Genomic DNA, 9,700 nt, shown 5'->3' on the forward strand with positions numbered 1-9,700 from the left:
GTAAATCCACAGGAGGGGACATACCTGAACTTCTACTAAGTATCTCCTTAGGATCTCCCAAACCCTATAAAATTCACCCCCTAGTCTGTACCAGTGCCCTTCTCCCAGAGAAGTTAGACCCTGGCAGGTCTTTCTCCTCTAATAAAGCCTGCACATCTGGTGTTCGAGTGCCGTCTCATTCTTACAGATTGCCCTCTGTTTTGTTACTTACATCCTTCTGTATTTTTCTTTGTCGCACAGATTCTCTTTTGTATATTTTTTCTCTTTTTTTTTTTTTTTTGTATTTTTCTGAAGCTGGAAACAGGGAGAGACAGTCAGACAGACTCCCGCATGCGCCCGACCGGGATCCATCCGGCATGCCCACCAGGGGGCGATGCTCTGCCCCTCGGGGCGTCGCTCTGTCGCGACCAGAGCCACTCTAGCGCCTGGGGCAGAGGCCAAGGAGCCATCCCCAGCGCCCGGGCCATCTTCGCTCCATTGGAGCCTTGGCTGCGGGAGGGGAAGAGAGAGACAGAGAGGAAGGAGAGGGGGAGGGGTGGAGAAGCAGATGGGCGCTTCTCCTGTGTGCCCTGGCCGGGAATCGAACCCGGGAGTTCTGTACGCCAGGCCGACGCTCTACCACTGAGCCAACCGGCCAGGGCCTATTTTTTCTCTTTTGTATTGATTTGTTTACTGTGTATTGTCTGTTCACCACCTCATTATAAAGTCCAAGGACAGAGACAAGATGTTTTCCTTATCAGTATAATTCTAAAAAACAGTAAGTGTTTAACAACTATTTATTATAAATGAATGCATGACTTGTTCTGGGAATATTGGATGATGTGAGTTTATTAGGACATAGAGCTTGTGATAGGCCTCAGATGCCAGGGTACTGGAAGGTTTAAAGGGTAATGTCAGGATCAAAATAACTTTTATGTAGACCTGCATACAGGTAAGAAGCTTCACCATCCAATAGGAAACAACTGAAGATTGTGGGGGCTTAAAAAAAATCAGTACTTATCTTTCCATCTCCTAAATTCTTCTAACTGGGCTAATAATCAAATTAACAGAGACAGAATAACAGGAGAACATTAAAACTTAATACACAACATAGTTGGGGAAATAACATGAGTAAACATTTGTTAGTCAAATTGTTGTAACGTAACAAAATCCACAATTCCGCGGGTGTTCGTAGAGGTACATAGTCCAAATAAGTTTTTGAAAAGTTTTATTAAAGGAGGAAGTTTATTAAATATGCCAGCCGCATATGGCTGACACAGGGCAACAGACCCAAATTGTGCAGACCCAAAAAATAGTTCAGAGGCTGTTTATATACTCTTAATTATACATGGTAGGGGAAAAAACCTGACATCACGGCATAAGTTTATACCTTTTGTTTAGAGATACATACATTAACTACATGCTTTCATGAGGGGAGGGGTAGTTTCCATAGGAACAAATGCCTGTAAATGGTTCATCAGTATAAGGAAATATTTTAATTTAATCTTTTTCTTCCTGTACCTGGAAGTTATTCACCCTTCCCCCATAGATATGAGGGACGGTCAGAGAATCCAAGTCTTCTTGCTCTTCTGCATTTACAACACAATGCCGTTGGTCATCTTGGTTTTATGCTAATTATATAGTGCAGAGATTATTTACAAAATCTCTCTGTACTTCTAGCACAAATCAATAAAATGTTCTTTAAACTTCCTAAAATATTAATATTAATTCTGTAGCTTTTGGCACCTTACAACAAAAGAAGTTTGTAAATATGATATACAGTATATGTTTATATGTTTGCTCACTTATAGTTTGCACTGGATGAGGGAGACAGGCTGTAAACTGGCAAGGTCCTAAAACTAAGCCTTTCCCACTGTTTTAATACTAAGATTTTTTCAACATCTTTCTAATACTAAGATCTTCGTAAAACTAAGCTTTTCCCCACACCCTTGACTGTTGCATGATGTGGGGTAGTACACTCTTATGAGGAATCCCATTTATGTCTCAGATAAGTGGCTTTGTATCAGAGACTTCCTTATTTGTATATTGACTTAAAGGCTTTCATTTTCTACACTATAAAATGAAGCAGACCAGGGGCTCTTACTTGCTCGGTTCCTGCCATTAGCATTGCAGAGGAGAGGCAGCCAAGATGTTGGAGTGCTGAAGGAGAAGTCAGTTTGTGCAGAGAGAAGGAGATGGGGAACAGAGGCAATTAAGGCTAGTGAGGTAGAAACCTTTGACTCTAGGAATACTTGGATGAGTCAGTGGCTTTAGGAGCCCTGAATGGAAAGGGAAGTGTTTTGCCACTGTGTACATTTTCTCGCCTGCTGGGTGCGAGCTAGAATTAAAGGTAAAATGGCCCACCAGTTCTTGGCTCCTATGTTGTTGCATTACCATCTGTTCAAATCAATTGTGAACCTGCACAGGCCAGGTGGCTGTGATGGTGGCCGCGGCTATTGGCCTTACAAAATTCCAAAGACAGTCAACTTTAGGTATATTAAGGTAACCAACTTTTTTACAATGAAAAGGAGGACAAAAATAAATTGAAGAGGAAGGCGGGACCTGCGGGTCAAGATGGAGTACCTGAAGGTTTTGCAGAGCACCCTGCAGCAGGTCACCGGCCACGGTGGCCTCCGAGGCTATCTCCGAGTTTTCTTCAGGACAAATGATGTGAGGGTTGGTACATTAGTGGGGGAAGACAAATATGGAAACAAATACTATGAAGACAACAAGCAGTTTTTTGGCCGTCACTGATGGGTTATATATACTACGGAAATGAATGGCAAAAACACATTCTGGGATGTGGATGGAAGCATGGTGCCCTCTGAATGGCATCGTTGGCTTCACTGTATGAGTGATGACCCTCCAACAATAAAACCTCCTACTGCTCGTAAATTCATTTGGAAAAACCATAAGTTCAACCTCAGTGGCACTCCAAATCAGTATGTACCTTATTCCACCACTAGGAAGAAGATTCAAGAATGAGTCCCACTTTCAACACCTTACAAGTAAAGATAATGGAAAACAATTTAACATGTAAAATACAGGGCTTTTCATGTAATTGCATTTTTGCTGCTCACTGGTAACTTTATTTGATTAAACAAACAAACAAACAAAAATAAATAAATAAATAAAATGGAAGAAAACAGTATCATAAATAAAAGAAACATTTTATTCATTGCAACAATAATACACTATAATATGATAAATGCATTATAAAAACATTTGGAATATTTTATATTGTAATTATGCTTACATGCCCATTAATTTTTTATAATAACTGTAAGAAAAAAGTTTTTAGATACAAATACGTCACATCACACGCAATGGGTCAACTCTGCATCGATTGAATATGGACATTTACAGATTAGTCTTCTAATATCAAAAAGGAGGACATGTAAGGGGACACTTTTCAAGGGAGTACGGAACTTACAAAAGAAGGACTGTGCTCCTCAAAGGAGGATGATTGGTCACCTTAGTATAAAACATTTTTGGACAAAGCTGTCAACATAAGAAACTTCCACACGTGTAAGAATTCTTTATGAGTTTATTTGAGCCCAACTGTTGACAATTGCCAGGAAGCAAAGTCTCAAAGAATTGAGAAAGTGCTACAGAAAAATGGTGGTTTCACCACATATTTTATACATTAGAATCAAAGGGGAAGAGGTAAGGGGATTACATGAAATTGGTGATAGATTAGGGAGGCGGGAGAAAGCAAAGAGGGGAAACCTCTGGGATTGAATAAAAGTGAAAATATACATGCTGAAACTTCATTTACTCAGGCAGGAGCAAGACAGTTAACAGTTAAAGATTCACGTGATAATGGTAAAGATGAGGGGGTTTGTTGGTTTCTGCTCTGGTTGGGACCCTTGCCCTGAGGGGGCAGGAAAAGAAGATTAGACTTACATTTTATCAGGTACCTTATCACAGATGCAAAAGACAACAGACAGGCTCAATTAAAGTAAGTGTTGGGCAAATAAGTTTGTAAAATTTGAGTTATTTGGTTTTGCTCACTTTTATTGTTAAAAATGGCATTGCCCATGTGAATGGCTGTTGTCCAGGTGATATGGCTAATTACCTTTCTGCTTGAGAAGGGGCTCGGTTATGCTCAAGTGTGCTGGAGGAGGGGCTTTCATGCCGAAAAGTTTTAAAAGAGGAGGAGGCCATTTTTGCAGAGGCCACGAGGTTGCAGAGGAGGCAGACAGCCAAGATAGAGGCATGCAGATGGGGAAAGGGAGGTGACTGAGGCTAGTGGGGCCTTTGGTTTTAGGAAAACCCGGATGTGTCAGTAACTTTGTGAGTGCTGAGTGAGTGGGTTTTGGAGCTAAGTGTGTTTGTGTTTACTCGCCTGCCAGGTGCAAGCTAGAATAAAAGATATGACCTCCCATTTTTTGGCTCCGCAGTTTTATTACCATCTATCCAAATCTAATGGGAACCTGCACAGGCCAGGCAGCTGTGACGGCTTCAACTACTGTACTTTTTTTTTTTTTTTTTGTATTTTTCTGAAGTTGGAAACAGGAAGGCAGTCAAACAGACTCCCGCATGTGCCCGACCGGGATCCACCTGGCATGCCCACCAGGGGGTGATGCTCTGCCCATCTGGGGCGCCACTCTGTTGCAACCAGAGCCATTCTAGTGCCTGAGGCAGAGGCCATAGAGCCATCCTCAGCGCCCAGGCCAACTTTGCTCCAATGGAGCCTTGGCTGTGGGAGGGGAAGAGAGAGACAGAGAGGAAGGAGAGGGGGAGGGGTGGAGAAGCAGATGGGCGCTTCTGCACGCCAGGCCGATGCTCTACCACTGAGCCAACCAGCCAGGGAGTAACTACTGTACTTATAGTAAGCATTGACTTGTGTTAGAGAGAAATAGTCATCCCTTGCCATATTGTGGTTCACTTTTCACAGTCTCACTGTATCATGGATTTTAAAATTGTATATATTTAAAATTTTATATTGCAGATTTTTCACTATATCGTGTGATTTTGCAATATATAGGTATTTTTATATTTATTATTTTAATTATTTGTGTGGTAAAATAAGCATTTTCTAGTCTGACCTGTGGTGGTGCAATGGATAAAGCATCAACCTGGAACGCTAAGGTTGCTGGTTCAAAACCCTTGGTTTCCCTGGTCAAGGCACATATAGGTGTTGATGCTTCCTGCTCCCCTTCCCCTTCTCTCTCTCTCTTTCTCTCCTCTCTAAAATAAATAAATAAAACCATTTAATAAATAAATAAATAAAATAAGCATTTTCTAGCCTAAAAAATTGAAAACAATATAAAAATTAAGACATAGTAAAAGAATATTAAGTCAAAATAAAACACGTAGCATACAGCAGATGAGTAAACAAAGACTTGCATGTAAGGAAAACGCATAAAAAGTGTGGGAAAGGTAAATAACAGTGTGGGAAAGATTTATAAGAGTGTGAGGAGGGTTTATAAAGCCTCAAAATATATATAAATAGCCTGACCTGTGGTGGCGCAGTGGATAAAGCGTCAACCTGGAAATGCTGAGGTCGCCGGTTCGAAACCCTGGGCTTGTCTGGTCAAGGCACATATGGGAGTTGATGCTTCCAGCTCCTCCCCCCTTCTCTCTCTCTGTCTCTCTCTCCTCTCTCTCCCTCTCTGTCTCTTTCCTCTCTAAAAATGAATAAATAAATAAATTTTTTTTTAAATATATATATATAAATAATAAAATTAATATAAGGTCTCTACTTTGTGGATTTTCATCTATTGTGGAGGGTTCTAGAACCTAACCCCCGTGATAGACAAGAGACCACTGTACCTCCCTAGGACATGACTACCCACCATGAATTGCTCCAATGGAGAAATTTTTAGAAAGTTTTAATTTCAGATCATCCTGTGTGGTTACTTCAGGTCTCTCAGTTTGTGAGGCCACCGTGCAGGCCTCCCTGGAGTTGGTCAGGTTCAGCAGGTGGCCCCTTTTTAGTCCACACAGCAGAAAAGGAAGTGGATGGGGTCTTGGATTTCAGAAGTGAGAATGGCTGATTTATAAGGAATTGAGGGAGAGAGGAACACTCGGGAAAATCTTTGCTAGGTGACTCAGAAACAATGGGACACAAGGCATCTAGCTAACAAGCTGAGCTGGAGTCTTCCTAACTAATGCTAGAGAGATGATTCTTTTTTTTCTATTACAGTTTACATTTAATATTATTTGCATTAGTTTCAGGTGTATAGGGTGAAGATTCTTAAGAGGATTAAGCCAAGGCTTCCTAAAGCAGGTTTCTTTACATCTCTTGAGCAGGAAATGGGGGAGGGTCCAAAGCTTCCTCTGAGTCACCAACAGCTTAAAATCAATATTGCCAAAAGCAGCTTTGGGCTGGAAAATTTTGTTTCCCTTGAAGATGTCCTGTCAAGTTTGTGGGGTGACTTTGTTGAGTCAATCTGGTTCTATCTAGAGGAAAAGGTATAGTATGAACCGTGAAATATAGGAGACCATGTAAAAGGTTACTATAATAACTTTTGGGGACAGGATTTTTTTTTTTTTTTTTTTTTTTACAGCAAGGGGTGGGGTTGGGGGAGCAGGAAGTATCAACTCACAGCTGCTTCTTTAATGTGCCTTGACCAGGCAAGCCCTGGGTTTCAAACCAGCAACCTCCACGTTCCAGGTGGACACTTTATCCACTGTGCCACCACAGGTCAGGCTGGGGACAGAATTTGAATCAGATAGAGTGTTTATGTAAAGAGTATTATAATAAATCTTAAACAGCAAGCAAACAACTGGGTACTTGATGATAGTGGGGAGTTATTATTTTACTGGGGAGGAACAGAACTGTAAGCATTGTGGTTAGGTTGAGGAGAAAGTCCTCATTATTGAAAAAAACATCTTGAAGGATGTTTATTAAATGATATGATAATACACTTATGCTGATTTTGTTTTTAACAGATTAGTAATCACCAGTTTTTGAGATTCTTTTATTAATTGATTTTATGGAAAGAGGAGGGTGGGGGAACGAGAAGTATCAACTCATAGCTGCTTCACTTTAGTTGTTTATTGCTCACTTGTTTTATGTGCTTTGACCAGACAAGCCCAGGGCCCCGAACCAGCGATCTCAGCATTCCAGGTTGATGCTCTAGCCTCTGTACCACCACAGGCCAAGCTAGTTTTTGACTTTATATAAATAGAATCAAATAGGGACATGCCTGCATATCATGAATTCCTGTTTATTCGTACCTTGGGGTGCTATATGCAAACTAGAACATAGCTCCTCTAGGATATGTTCTTAGAAGTAGGATTGCTGCATAAAGGGCATGAGTATCTGTTAATACAAACCACACCTGTGCAATGATATCAAAATTGTATGGGTTTTTAATTGAATTTATTGGGGTGACATTGGTTAATAAAATTATGTAAGTGTCAGATGTACAATTCCATAACACATCATCTGTGTATTGTATTGTGTTTTCACCACTGCAAGTCTCCTACCATCACCATTTATCTCCCTTTATCCTCTTCTACCTCCCTTCATCACCTTTCCCTCTGGTGATCACCATAATGTTTTCTAGGAGATTTACTGTGGTCTGTCTATGAGGGTTTTTTCTTTTTTAATTAATCCCGTCACCTATTTCACCCATTTCACCCAGTCCGGCAACCCCCTCTTCTCTGACAGCTGTCAGTCTGTTTGTTCTCTGTATCTATGAGTCTGTTTCTTTTTTGTTTGTTAGTTTATTTTGTTCATTAGATTCCACATGTAAGAATTGAAATCATATGGTACTTGTCTTTCTCAGACTGGTTTGTTTGTTTGTTTGTTTGTTATTTTTCTGTGGCAGAGACAGAGAGAGACAGAGAGCAAGACAGATAGGGACAGACAGGAAAGGAGAGAGATGAGAAGCATCAGTTTTTCATTGCAGCACCCCAGATGCTCATTGATTGCTTTCTCATATGTGCCTCCCCCCAGGGGCTACAGCAGAGCGAGTGACCCCTTGCTTAAGCCAGTGACCTTGAGCTCAAGCTGGTGAGTTTTGCTCAAACCAGATGAGTCCATGCTCAAGCCGACGACTTTGGGGTCTCGAACCTGTGTCCTTCGTGTCCCAGTCTCACGTAGAGTATCCAGAGAAGGAGAACAATATTGTGCTCAACTGAAGGGAATAATGATGACAATTGTAACATGAATTCTTTAGTGGGGCAACCACTACTCTGGCAAATTTCAGTCTAAAACCATCACAGCATGTAATAACAGCAAAATATCAATAAAACTCAAAAATAAGTAAAAGATAAAATAAAATCTACTAAAATGAAACAATATTATCTCCTGGCATGAAGATCTCCACAAGATACTGCCATTTGCTTTGTTATCCCTTATGCCAAAGGTGTAGAAGTAACGAGGCATGCAACTTATAGATATCAGGCTTCGCTTTCTGCCCTCTGGCCTTATTCAGTCAACAAATATTTGTTGGGAGCCTACTGAGATTGTAGCCACTGTTAGGTAGCAAGGATATTGTCCTTAGCAAGATATGAATAATGCCTGAAAAAATGAAATGCACCACTACCACCAAAAAGCCACAAGCCAGTTTCCATGAATGAAACATGAGTACTAGTCATAGCCTTGGTGCCAGAACATCAATCCAGTTGAGAGACATGATGAGGTCACATGAGTCAATCATCTGAACCTCAGAGGCAGGGAATCACCCTAATCCAAGTGCAAATCCACAGAAGCCAAGAGCACCTGTGGTGCAAATAAAGACATTCTGTTTCAGTGAAGTGTTCTTCTTCTGGTTAATCTTAAACATATTTGGCTAAGCTTGGACAAACTTGATGGAAAACTTTTCTAAAAGATTTCACTGTAGCCCTGGCTAAGTAGCTCAGTTGGTTCGAGTGTTGTCCGGATACGCCAAGGTTGCAGGTTCAATTGCCAATCAGGGCATTTACAAGAGTCAACCAATGAATGTATAAATGGAACAAATCAATGTTTCTCTCTCTTTCTCTCAGACCAATCAATAAATACAAATTTTAAAAAATGATCACTGTATTTTTAAGTTAGAAGGTCTGAACTTTTGAACATGGAATGATACATTAGAAATGTCCAGTAAGACATTTCAGAATATTCTAAGAGGGATATACGGCATTGTACCTTAAAAAGATTTATTGTTCTTGACCAGATGGTGATGCCGTGGATAGAGAGTCTATTTGGGACATTGAGGTCCCAGGTTCAACACCCCAAGTTTACTGGCTTGAGGGTGAACTCATCCTGCTTGAGCACAGGCTTGCCAGCTTGAGCTCAGGGTCACCAGCTTGAGTGTGGGATCATCACATGATCCCAAGGTCACTGGCTTGAGCCCAAGGTTGTTGGCTTGAGCAAAGGGTCACTGGCTGGGTCTGAGTACAACCCCCCCCAATCAAGGCACGTATGAGAAGCAATCAGTGAAGATCTAAAGTGACACAACTACTGCAAGTTGATGCTTCTTATCTCTCTCCCTTTCTGTTTCTCTTTCTCAAAAAACAAATAAATAAAAGTAAGGTTCTTGATTATTAAAAAAAATTTATTGAGATATAATTCACACAGTGTACAATTTACCCATTTAATATGTACAACTCAATGGTTGTACTGTCTCCACAGAGCTGTGTAGCCATCACCACAATCAGTTTAGAATATATTTATAACTCCTTAAAGACCCCATAACTTTTAGCAATTACTCTCTGCTTCCTCCTCTTCCAACTCTAGACAACCACTAGCTTACTTTCTGTCTCTACAGATTTACCTATTCCG

General features: G+C 40.7%; 1 pseudogene; it reads left to right on the forward strand.

The window, feature by feature from the left end:
• Window positions 1-2,539: 2,539 nt before the first annotated feature.
• On the forward strand, window positions 2,540-3,006 carry LOC136393072 (NADH dehydrogenase [ubiquinone] 1 alpha subcomplex subunit 12 pseudogene; annotated as a pseudogene).
• Window positions 3,007-9,700: the final 6,694 nt, after the last annotated feature.

Source organism: Saccopteryx leptura, chromosome 2, assembly GCF_036850995.1.
Source record: "Saccopteryx leptura isolate mSacLep1 chromosome 2, mSacLep1_pri_phased_curated, whole genome shotgun sequence".
NCBI lineage: Eukaryota > Metazoa > Chordata > Mammalia > Chiroptera > Emballonuridae > Saccopteryx > Saccopteryx leptura.